The 11310-nt window shown below is 45.4% G+C and overlaps 1 pseudogene; it reads right to left on the reverse strand.

Moving 5' to 3' along the window:
- Positions 1 to 9560: 9560 nt before the first annotated feature.
- On the reverse strand, positions 9561 to 9679 carry LOC133371584 (5S ribosomal RNA; annotated as a pseudogene).
- Positions 9680 to 11310: the final 1631 nt, after the last annotated feature.

Raw genomic sequence — 11310 nt, forward strand, 5'->3', positions numbered from 1 at the left:
GCGCTTCCTCTTTCCAGACTTCAGAGTCACCCCCAGCAAGGAAAAGCAAAAGAAGCAGCAAGTGATCAAGACTTAGTGGTTCTATCCACAGTAATGTAATGGCAAATTCGGAAGTGCAGGATCCCTTCATGGTAGTCACAGCTACACACTCTCCCCCTTTTTTTCTTTTGCTGCTGGGTTGAGAATGAAATCCTTGTTAAATGCTTTCCCCGAGAACAACAGATGTCTCTAGGAGCCAATCAGCATGAAAGAGGAGAGTGTTAGCTACTGAAAAGAGTCTTCTCAGTGACTGACTCACCTCATTTCACTCTAATTGGCCCCAATCAGCAGGAAAGGACAAAGAAGCATGTTAGATTACCCTTCTAAGTGGCTAATATGTTCCCCTTTAATGCTGATTGGCTCATAGGATGTTAGAGACATAGGGACCCTGCTCTAAAAAAAAATAAAGATGGAAATGGCCTGCCTTCAAGTTGCAGGCAGCCTGCAACAAGAGCTGACCAGCAACTGGAGAAACCGCAGGAATGCAATCCCATCTTTGAAAGTGAAGCTGGGGCAAAGCACTGTTGGATAATAATCCCGGTCTCTGAAGGGAGCTGGTGTGTGTGTGTTTTTGTTTAACCTGTTTGACAGTGACATAGGAGTGGAGAACCATGACCCCTGTAGAGATCTCTGCAAGTGGGCCTCACTGTATAATTCCCTCCAGAATGTTAGGGTGCTTCCAGACAACCTACTTAAGGAGCCTCTAAGCTGATTTGTTCACAGAGAAGTTAGATGACATTGGCTATTCAGTGACCATTCATTCAGATTTGTTTGTGCAGATGCTAGATGACGTTGCATCAAAGCAAGTGTTATCCCACACTGTCCAGTGCATTTTCCTGTGACTTATCGCAAAAAGTCCAGTCTTCTAGAGAAGTAGGTTTGTTGTGCAAGGCCTCCCAATAATCAACCATAATTGCACAACCTGAATTTGCTGGTACGTGATTGAATCCCACCCGAAAATAGCAACAGTCTGGAATTGTCCTTAGGCAATGGGAAATAAGAATGTAAAATATGTATATGTCCATCGAAAATGGATTCCAGGGCAGTTCGCAGTAATATAGAACTCCTTGACCCAAAAGGTCAGGTCATCTCCCATTTCATTTCTGTTCTGCTGGCAACTCCAAAAACTGTCCTTTTAAAACCAAGGTTTTGATTTTGTTGCTGATTAATGTATTGATTGTTGGTGCTGCTGTTTCTGGTTTTGCTCCTAATTTGAGTTTTAATGGTTCAAATATTGTTGCTTTTCATTTGTAAGCTGCTTTCAGCAAGTCCTTTGTGGAGGGGGAAATTGGGGTATAATTTTTTTAAAAGAAAATTAAACAAAAGTAAGGGAAAAGCTCTATCTCCTCCCTGCCTCCCATGTCTGAGGACTATCTGCTCAGCTTTCAGAGTGGCCCTGAGGCTTACCACCACATATTTCTCCACTCCCCATCTAATCTAGATTTACACTTTGGGAAAAACTCAGAAAGTTTTTAAAAAACAAAAAGAACAAACCTGGTTGCCAACAGCCTGTTTGCAATATCTAAATGGATTGTTTGTGATAGTAAGCTGCTTCTGGAAGCACTCGGGGACCTAAGCAAATATTTTGATCCAGTCCTTTATTTAATGCAGCTGCCACGGGGTAAGCACTCCAGAGAAACAGCAAGAATTAAAGCAGAGAGAAAGGGATGCTGAAAACTGCAATCAACCTCAAAGAGTTGTTAATTAAAAAAAAGATACTGTGGAGAATATTTCCCCCCTTTAAAGCCGTTAGCTTTGTGTCTTGGCTTCTCTGTGGGAATTGGTACCCCATCTCCCAGAAAGTTCAAACCAATGTGATATTTGATTGTCAAATTTCAGTTGCTTTTGATGTAAGAAGTGGGATTTACTTCCAGGCCCCTCTGAGAGCATTAGAGGGTTAAAGTTAAAGTTAAATGGAAATCAAAGAAATATGGAGGGGATTGAGTTAAAGTTAAAAATGTCCAATCCAGCAATGGTTATTGCAAAGCAGAGGAAACCAAAGGTCTTTGAATGATTTTTTTTCCTTCATGTGTTTTAAATACTTTTGTCAATTAATTCCATCCCAGATGGAGTTCAGGTTAAATTTTGGGCTTTCAGCAATTCAGAATTTGTTCTTTAAGTGGATTTGTTGTGCTAGGGCCACAAAGCCCTTCAGTCCATTTTAAATGGGCAAACCTAACTTTCCACTATGTGCTTTAACCCCTCCTGCAAAATACTAACAGTCTGGGGGCATCCTAAATCAGAGACATGGATCACAATGTGGGTCGATAGGATCCATAGTCTCATACAACACAGATTATCAGATGCGCCTCTCCCGCCATGAATTTTTTTCTGAGAACCTAAGAAGTGCTCAGCTGGAACAGATCAACTAATAAACTGAGGCTCAATCCAGACAAGACTGAGATGCTGCTAATGGGTGGTTCTTCTGACCGGATGGTGGATGTCCAACCTGTTCTGGATGGGGTTGCACTCCCCCTGAAGGAGCAGGTTCATAGCTTGGGGGTTCTCCTAGAATCATCTCTGTCACTTGAGGCTCAGGTAGCCTCAGTGGCACGGAGTGCCTTCTACCAACTTTGGTTGGTGGCCCAGCTATGTCCCTATCTGGACAGGGATAACCTGGCTTCAGTTGTCCATGCTCTGGTAACCTCTAAATTAGATTACTGCAAAGCACTCTACGTAGGGCTGCCTTTGAAGAGGGTTCGGAAACTGCAGCTTGTGCAAAATTGCGGCAGCCAGATTGGTAACAGGGACCAGACAGTCCGAACATATAAAACCGATTCTGGCCCACTTGCATTGGCTGCCTGTATGTTTCTGAGCTCGATTCAAGGTGCCGGTTTTGACCTATAAAGCCTTACCCAACTTGGGACCACAATACCTGATGGAACGCCTCTCCCAATACGAACCCACCCATACACTACATTCAAGATCAAAGGCCCTCCTCCGAGTGCCTACTCCAAGGGAAGCTTGGAGAACGGCAACAAGGGAGAGGGCCTTCTCAGTGGTGGCCCTCAAATTATGGAATGATGTCCTTGATGAGGTGCGCCTGGCACCAACACTGTTATCTTTTCGGTGCCAGGTCAAGACTTTCTTCTTCTCCCAGGCATTTTAGCATGTGTTTTATATTGTTTTAAATTTTTAATTTGTGTTTTAAATTGTTTTTTAAAAGATGTATTTTAAATTGTATTTGTTTTTAGTTACTGTAAACCGCCCAGAGAGCTTCGGCTATGGGGCGGTATACAAGTATAATAAATAAATAAATAAATAAATAAAATAAAATAAAAGGCCCATCTAAGTCAATATTCTGGTTCTCAACAAATATTTATAGTGTGTGCTCGCTCTCTCTTCCCCTTCTCTCTTTTAGCCCTATGACTGCAGAGATGCATCTGAAAACATTAAAGCAAAATAAAACAAAAAACCTCAAGGATCGGAAACAAGGAAGTAGATCCAAAATATGGAACTAAAATATGGAACTAAAATAACTGAGTTCCAGCTTTTGTTTCCCAGCTCATAGCGTCTTCCTAATGTGGCCCCTAGCAGAGGCTAAAAATAAGACTTCAAGCTTGACAAAGGCTGCAGTCCTAAATGCACAGGGCTGCATCCGATGTTGTCCACGTGCGAGTGGAACAGGCTTCCACTCGTGCAAAGGAGCTTCACTTTCCTCTTCTGCACTCCCCTGCATGCACAGCCTCAACATTGGAACACAGGAAGAAGCTGCCTTATACTGAGTCAGACCATTAGTCCATCTAGCTCAGCACTGTCAACACTGACTGGCAGCAGCTCACCAGGATTTCAGGCAGGGGTCTCTTCCAACCCTACCTGGAGGTGCCAGGGACTGAACTTGGGACTTTCTGCGAGCAAAGCAGATGCTCTGCCGCTGCGCTACAGGCCTGTGGCTTTTCTCTGCTCTGGGGCTTTAGGGGAGAAGAAAGTCAAGTTCTGCTGCAGAAGCAGAAGTCCACGTAGGCAACACTGGATTCTGCGCACTGACTAGGTCCCAGATCAAAACTTCCAAGTAAACATACATAGGATTGCACTTATATCACCCAACCTAAGGCGTCTATTACTGAATAATCACTTGTTTGAAAGCTATTTATAGACTGCCTGCTAGATTGCAAGGGATGGAGACCTGGATCTGGCCAAGGGCTGGATCCTTACCTCCCCACCCATTCCCATGGGGCAACTCTGACAGGTGGGCAAGGCACTAGAGACAGAAGCAGCGACAGAACAAAGTAACTGCCGGTGTTTATATTTTAAAAGATGGGTGCAGATACACTTCTCAGTCACTAAAACCCAGACTTTGCCACCAAAACATCCAGAGGCGCCTCCAGTTGAGGGTGGCTGCCCTCAAGCATATGCACTGTATACAGGAGGTCCCAGGTTCAATCCCTGGCATCTCCTGGTATGGTTGGGGGGAAATCCTGCTTGGAAAGACACTACTAGTCAGCGTTGACTTTAATGAGTGAGATGGGCCAGTGGTCTGACTCCGTAAAAGGCAGTCTCCTCCATAGAGCTTCCATGTCCCTGTGACTTCCTTTGATCCTCTCAATGCAGTTGCCTGGCAATATCATGAATTAAAGCATGCACTTATTATTATTATTATTTATTGAGCTTATGTACCGCCCGACTAGCAAGCAGCTCTCTGGGCGGTGAACATAAAAAAAGGTACAGGGAACCTCCTACCCACAGCATTTCTGTCTTAGAATTCATCCTCAGTTTGTTGGCCTCCATCCAGCCCATCACTGCCTCCAGACATCTGTCCATTACCTTCACAGCATCTCCTGATTCAGAAGATGGAACGCAGGCAGAGAATATACTCACTCCAAAGCTCTTTCTGCACTCCCTGCATGTAAATGATGTCTCCCATGTGCTTTCTGTGATGTAATATGAGGTGAACACTCTGACTAAAGCTCTTTCCACATTCCCTGCATCCATATGGTTTCTCCCCTGTATCTGTTCTCTGATGTAAAGTAAGATTACTGCTCTGACAGAAACTCTTTCCACACTCTATGCATTTAAATGGTTTCTCCCTTGTGTGGATTCTTTCATGTAGAGTACTCTGATTGAAGGTCTTACCACACTCCCTGCATTTATATGGTTTCTTCCCTGTGTGTATTCTGTAATGTGAATTAAGGTTACTGCTCACACTGAAGCTCTTTCCACACTCCATGCACTTATATGGTTTCTCCCCAGTGTGTGTTCTGTGATGTATTTTTTCAGGTAAAATAACGTAACTGCTCTGACTGAAGCTCTTCCCACATCGTGTGCATTTATATGGTTTCTCCCATATGTATTCTGTAACGTGAATTAAGATTACTGCTCACACCGAAGCTCTTTCCACACTCCATGCACTTAAATGATGTCTCCCATGTGCTTTCTGTGATGTAATATGAGGTGAATACTCTGACTAAAGCTCTTTCCACACTCCCTGCATCCATATGGTTTCTCCCCTAAATGTGTTCTCTGATGTAAACAAAGATTACTGCTCCGACTGAAACTCTTTCCACACTCCATGCATTTAAATGGTTTCTCCTTTGTGTGTATTTTTTCATGTAGAGTGACGTAACTGCTCTGACTGAAGCTCTTCCCACATTGTGTGCATTTATATGGTTTCTCCCCTGTGTGTATTCTGTAATGTGAATTAAGATTACTGCTCACACTGAAGCTCTTTCCGCACTCCATGCATTTAAATGGTTTCTCCTGTGTGTGGATTCTTTCATGTAACGAAAGGTGAGTTTTCCGACTGAAGCTCTTTCCACACTCCATGCATTTAAAAGGCTTCTCCCCAGTGTGTGTCCTGTGATGTAATGTCAGTTTACTATTGTTACTAAAGCCCTTTCCACATATCACGCATTTACACGGTTTCTCCCCTGTGTGGGTTCTGTAATGTTCAGAAAGACTACTGGGCATAAATGTCCATTGGATATAGAAAATGCTTCTTGAGAGAATCAATAAAATTGGGATGTTTAATGCTCCCCCCTTTCCCCGCTTCCTGATTTAGTTCTCTCTGTGCATTGGAGACTTCCCTGTTGGCTAATATGACTCAACCATCTTCCTTCTCCTGCCAGGGAAGTACTGGGCGAGGAAAGAAGAATGCCCACTGACCGTTGTTTGGTTATGAATCTTGCAGAAAATGGGGCAGTCCCAGAATAAGCATCATAGGCAAGAGATAAAGCAATGAAACTGTTTTCTGGTTTCACTCTGCCGAAAATGAACATGAACTGCCTTCAAGTTGATCCCGACTTATGGCTACCCTACGAATAGGGTTTTCATGGTAAGCAGTATTCAGAGGGGTTTTCCCGTTGCCTCCCTCTGCGGCTAGTCCTCCCCAGCTGGTCAGGGCCTGCTCAGCTTGCCACAGCTGTACAAGCCAGCCCCTTCATTGCCTGCAACTCTTGCCACAGCTGCACAAGCCAGCCCCTTCCTTGCCCGCAACTGCCAGCTGGGGGGCAACTGGGCCCCTTGGGACTATGCCACTTGCCCACGGCTGCACAGGTGGCAGGGCTCGTAACCCCTGAGCCACTCACTGTGGGTTGATCTTTAGCTGGCCCTTGACACCCAGGAGACATGAGCGGCGATTTGAATTCACAGACTCTGGACTCCCTGCCAGGCTCTCCTCCCCATTGTGCCAGCTGTGTTCGAGGTTTACAAAAATCCAAGGCTTCGTGAAGATTGTGCAATACTGGACGGCAGGAAGACATGGTGATGTTGCCAATTATGTAAAATCTTTCCCTTCTATTTTTATTAATCAGTCATAAAGTCACCTTTAGTGTCTTTCAGATATGAAATATTACAATCTGCGGAACACTATTGGTGCTTTCCACCTTCAAAGTATGAGCAGAGGCAGCAGTGAAATTTGGACAAGAGGGTAACTGTGAAAGCCCTCCAGGTGTTTTGGACTACAGTTCCCATCAACCCTACTCAGCACAGCCATGTGGTGCTGGGGCTGATGGGAGTTATAGCCCAGAATATCTGAAGGGCACCCAGTTGGTGAAAAAAAAAAGGGGGAAGATCTTACCCAGGCACGGAGTATCACCAGCACACAGGCCAACTTAGGCTTGGTAGGGCCCTAATTTGTCCAAGGCCATTTTCCCTGAGCCACACCCACCCAACACATGCCTGATGTCATATTTGGAGCAGACCTTCCAAAGCTGTAATGCAGGTATGGGGAACCAGATGGTGCTGGACTACAACTCCCATCAGTCACAGCAAGCATGGCCAATGGCCAGGGATGATGGGAGCCAGAGTTCAGCATCATCTGGAGGGCCAAAGGTTCCCACACCTGCACTATATATAAAGCTAGGAAACATAACATATAAAGCCGCCTTCAGCTGAGTCATGTTGGTTGGGACTGACGAGAGCTGAAGTGCAGGACATCTGGAAGGGATGAAGGAAACTGCCTTACACTGAATCACTGACTTTGGTCCATCTAGTTCAGTCTTGTCTACACTGGCTGGCAGCGGCTCTCCAAGGTTTCAAGCAGGAGTCTCTCCCAGCCTTGCCTGGAGATGCCAAGGACTGGTTCTCAGCAACAGTGGGTAATAGATGTTCTTATTATAATTATACCTCTTCCTCTGGCAGTTATCATTAGCTAATGGCAATTATAATGGGCAAAGCCCAGCTCCTTCCCATAATTTTTTTTTTGGCAACTAGCAAAACCCTCCTGGTTGGAAATGTGTGTGTGTGTTGTTTCAAAGTGTCATCGACCTTGCTTTTTTTGCCACTCCTTTTTTGAGCTGCTAATGAAGGAGGCTAGGACTGGGGAGGGCAGCTGTGAGAGCACTAGACAAGGTCCTCAAATGCAAAGATGTATCACTGAACACTAAAGTCAGGATCATTCAGACCATGGCATTCCCAATCTCTACGTATGGATGTGAAAGTTGGACAGTGAAAAAAGCGGATAAGAGAAAAATCAACTCATGTGGTGCTGGAGGAGAGCTTTGTGCATACCGTGGACTGCGAAAAAGACAAATCATTGGGTGTTAGAACAAATTAAACCAGAACTGCCACTAGAAGCTAAAATGATGAAACTGAGGTTATCATACTTTGGCCACATACTGAGAAGACATGATTCACTAGAAAAGACAATAATGCTGGGAAAAACAGCAGGGAGTAGAAAAAGAGGAAGGCCAAACAAGAGGTGGGTTGATTCCATAAAGGAAGCTACAGACCTGAACTTACAAGATCTGAACAGGGTGGTTCATGACAGATGCTCTTGGAGGTCATTGATTCATAGGGTCGCCATAAGTCGTAATCGACTTGAAGGCACATAACAACAACAATGCTCCTCCCTTAAGCAATGCTCTCTGAGACCAAGGCAGCCTCATTTGCAAAACCCACATCCTCATTTCCTTTCCTCATCTCTTTCTCATCACCTTTTAAGTACATTTCTTGAGGCTCAGAGGAGGGAAGGTGGGAGGGACGGAGGGAGGGCCAAACAGTGTGCCAGATGCAGTGTGGTCTGACACCCACCATCGCCTTATCAGCATCTGCTAATCAGAAGTCATTCTTATCCAGAGAGAGGAATCAAATGGAGGTCAAGGATCACACATCCATCCTCAACTCCCCCTGCAGTTAAATCAGCCATATCAGTCACTGCTTGGGAAGCAAATCTCATGGGTTTTTCCAGGAACAGAAGACAGAAAATGTGCTTAGGAGAAGACAATCATTACCTTCAATTTCCCTGAAACCAGCCTATCCTGTCCACTCCTTTTCTTTTCAAAGTTCAAAACTCTGAGTACATGTTTCCTTATCGCCCATTTAAAAATAATACTTAACATTTGCTTTCAAGTGCTCAGTGCACTAAAGCAACTTTTTTTTTAAGCCTGAGGAGCACATTCCCTTCCTGGGGGCCACTTCTCCACTAAGATAAGACAGTATAGACCTTCCTCTTTCAACAAGCCTTTTAAGCAGAGATCTTACCCCATTCTGAATCTGCGCTGGAACTGTTTTAAAGATTTTTTTTTTAGACGTTTTAAAGAGGTTTTTAGCAGTTTATCATTTGTTTGCAGCCCTAGGCTCCTGCTGGGAGGAAGGGTGGGATATAAATTGAATAAATAAATAAATAAAATATAGATGGGTGGGGGCAGAGGCAAAAGTCGGTGGAGCAACAAATATGAGTTTCAGCTTTATACAGTAGGCTGACATCTACACACATACATGCACACGTGCGCCCACACACCTCTGCCCTCCATCCCTGCAAGCAAGCTGCATTATCAGTATTCAAGGAGACATTTCCAGCCGGGCAAAAACCCTTGGGAAGTGTGCAAAGCAGGGGCAGTGGAGGGGGGGCCTGGGGAGGGGGGCACGGCTGGAGATGGAGGGGTTGTGGTCTGGGAAATGTTGTAGGGCCAGATAAAAGGCCTGGAGGGCTGCACCCCTGCACTAAAGTTGCATGCATTGTTCTTGTTGTTATATGCCTTCACATCGATTATGACTTATGGCGACCCTATGAATCTTTTTTTGCATTTATTCATAGGGTTGTCGTGGTAAAAGGTATTCAGAGGTGGTTTACCATTCCTCTAAGCCTACAGTGCCCAGTATTCCCAGGAAGTCTCCCATCCAAGTACTAACCAGGCCTGACCCTGCTTAGCAGCCGAGATCAGACAAGAACTGGCATGTTCAGGGTAGTATGGCGGTAGAAAGTTGCATGCATTATCTAGTTATAATCCTCACAGCAACAACCCTGTAAAATAAGTTAATATCATTCCTCATATTGCAGATGAGGGGGAGGGGACTGAGGACAAGACAGAGTGCCTTGCCTAAGACAACTGGCTGTGTTTATTGCAAAGCCGAGATTTGAACTAGGGACTTTGTGATTTGCAGCTAATTTCTTTGCAGCTTCACTATACCAGCAATCAGATAGGAAGATGCCTCATTCTGAGTCAGGCCATTGGGCCCATCTAGGTCAGTAGCTGGCAGCAGCTCTGCAGGATTTCAAACAAGCGGGTCTCTCCTAACCCACCTGGAGATGATGAGGATTGAACCTGGGATCTTCTACATGCAAGTCAGATGCTCTACCACTGAGTTATGGCTCTTCCCCGGATTGCAGTGGTTAGCACATTGTGGTGAGCTCTGTAATAACTGGAGAAAGCATCCTGATGGGCTTTAAGAGAGTTTCTGCTTCCCATCCGACGCAGAAGAGTTATTTGCACGAGCCATCGATTGTACTTAGGAAGTAGGAGATCTCTCTTTAATGGCATACCTGGGTACATTACGAATGCGCCTTCTCAGATTAGAAGGAGAAGAGTCAGCAGAAACCAGCAAAGGACACTGCAGAGCACTGGCCCAAAGTGCCCGTCAACTTTGAGAGAAGCGCAGTGCACTGGCCTTGCTTCTCAGCTGCCTGATGATGTGATCGCCATCTACAAAGCTGGTGTTAGGGTGGCCACAGATGCACCAAAAAAGAGGAAAGACATTGCCAAAAAGAGGTCATGTGCTTTAAATGTGCACTGGATGTGCTTTAAATGTATGGTGTGGAGTTGACTTGCTCCAAATCAGAATGAATGCCCAATAAAGACCAGGCTAACTGTAGAGGCATACTCACTGGTCTGCCGGTTCCATTGCGTGTCCACCTCTCTTTTCTGAAAATGAGGGCACATGACCCTGGTCAAACCCTGCCCCCTTTTTAGTGTAAAACCTGGTCAGATCAGCTCGAGGACATTTTTTCAAAAAATTCAGCTTCAAAGAGATTTCACAACTGATTGGCAGATCAACCGGTTGCCCCTCCTGGTGTGGCCAATGGAAACACTTTGCTGTAGGTGAGTAGTCTGCTCACAAGCATAGTCTAATCTCCATGTAAGCTTTGTGCAAGAAAATCAGGATGAACGCTCAATAAAAAAATAAGCTGAGGGGCCAAATGCAGTGGCCTCTCAGGGAAACAAAGGGCTTTGATTCCTCTGATCGTCCCCCAAATGCCTGGCAGGTATAACAGCAGCAGGTGGGACAGATGTGCCCCCTCCCCCTGACCCCCTAGCGGTAGAGAGGCACCTCAACCCCATTCTAACACTCCTCCCTCACCCACCCCAGCACATCTGGGGATTAGGAACATTTCTAATTTATTGTGAAGTTACTTTTCACTTACATCACCCCAGACATCTACAGGTAGAGAGATGATTCATATGATGAAGTAAGTAACAGCGGCATCACTAGTGGGAGTGCGGGGGGGGGTGCAGACCTCCGGTGCGCGCCCTCCCAGGGGCATGGACGACATGGCTGGGCTTGTCAGCCACCCCGTCCATGCCCCTGGGAAGGTGCGCGCTGGTGGGGCACCCA

Source organism: Rhineura floridana, chromosome 16 (genome assembly GCF_030035675.1).
Source record: "Rhineura floridana isolate rRhiFlo1 chromosome 16, rRhiFlo1.hap2, whole genome shotgun sequence".
NCBI lineage: Eukaryota > Metazoa > Chordata > Lepidosauria > Squamata > Rhineuridae > Rhineura > Rhineura floridana.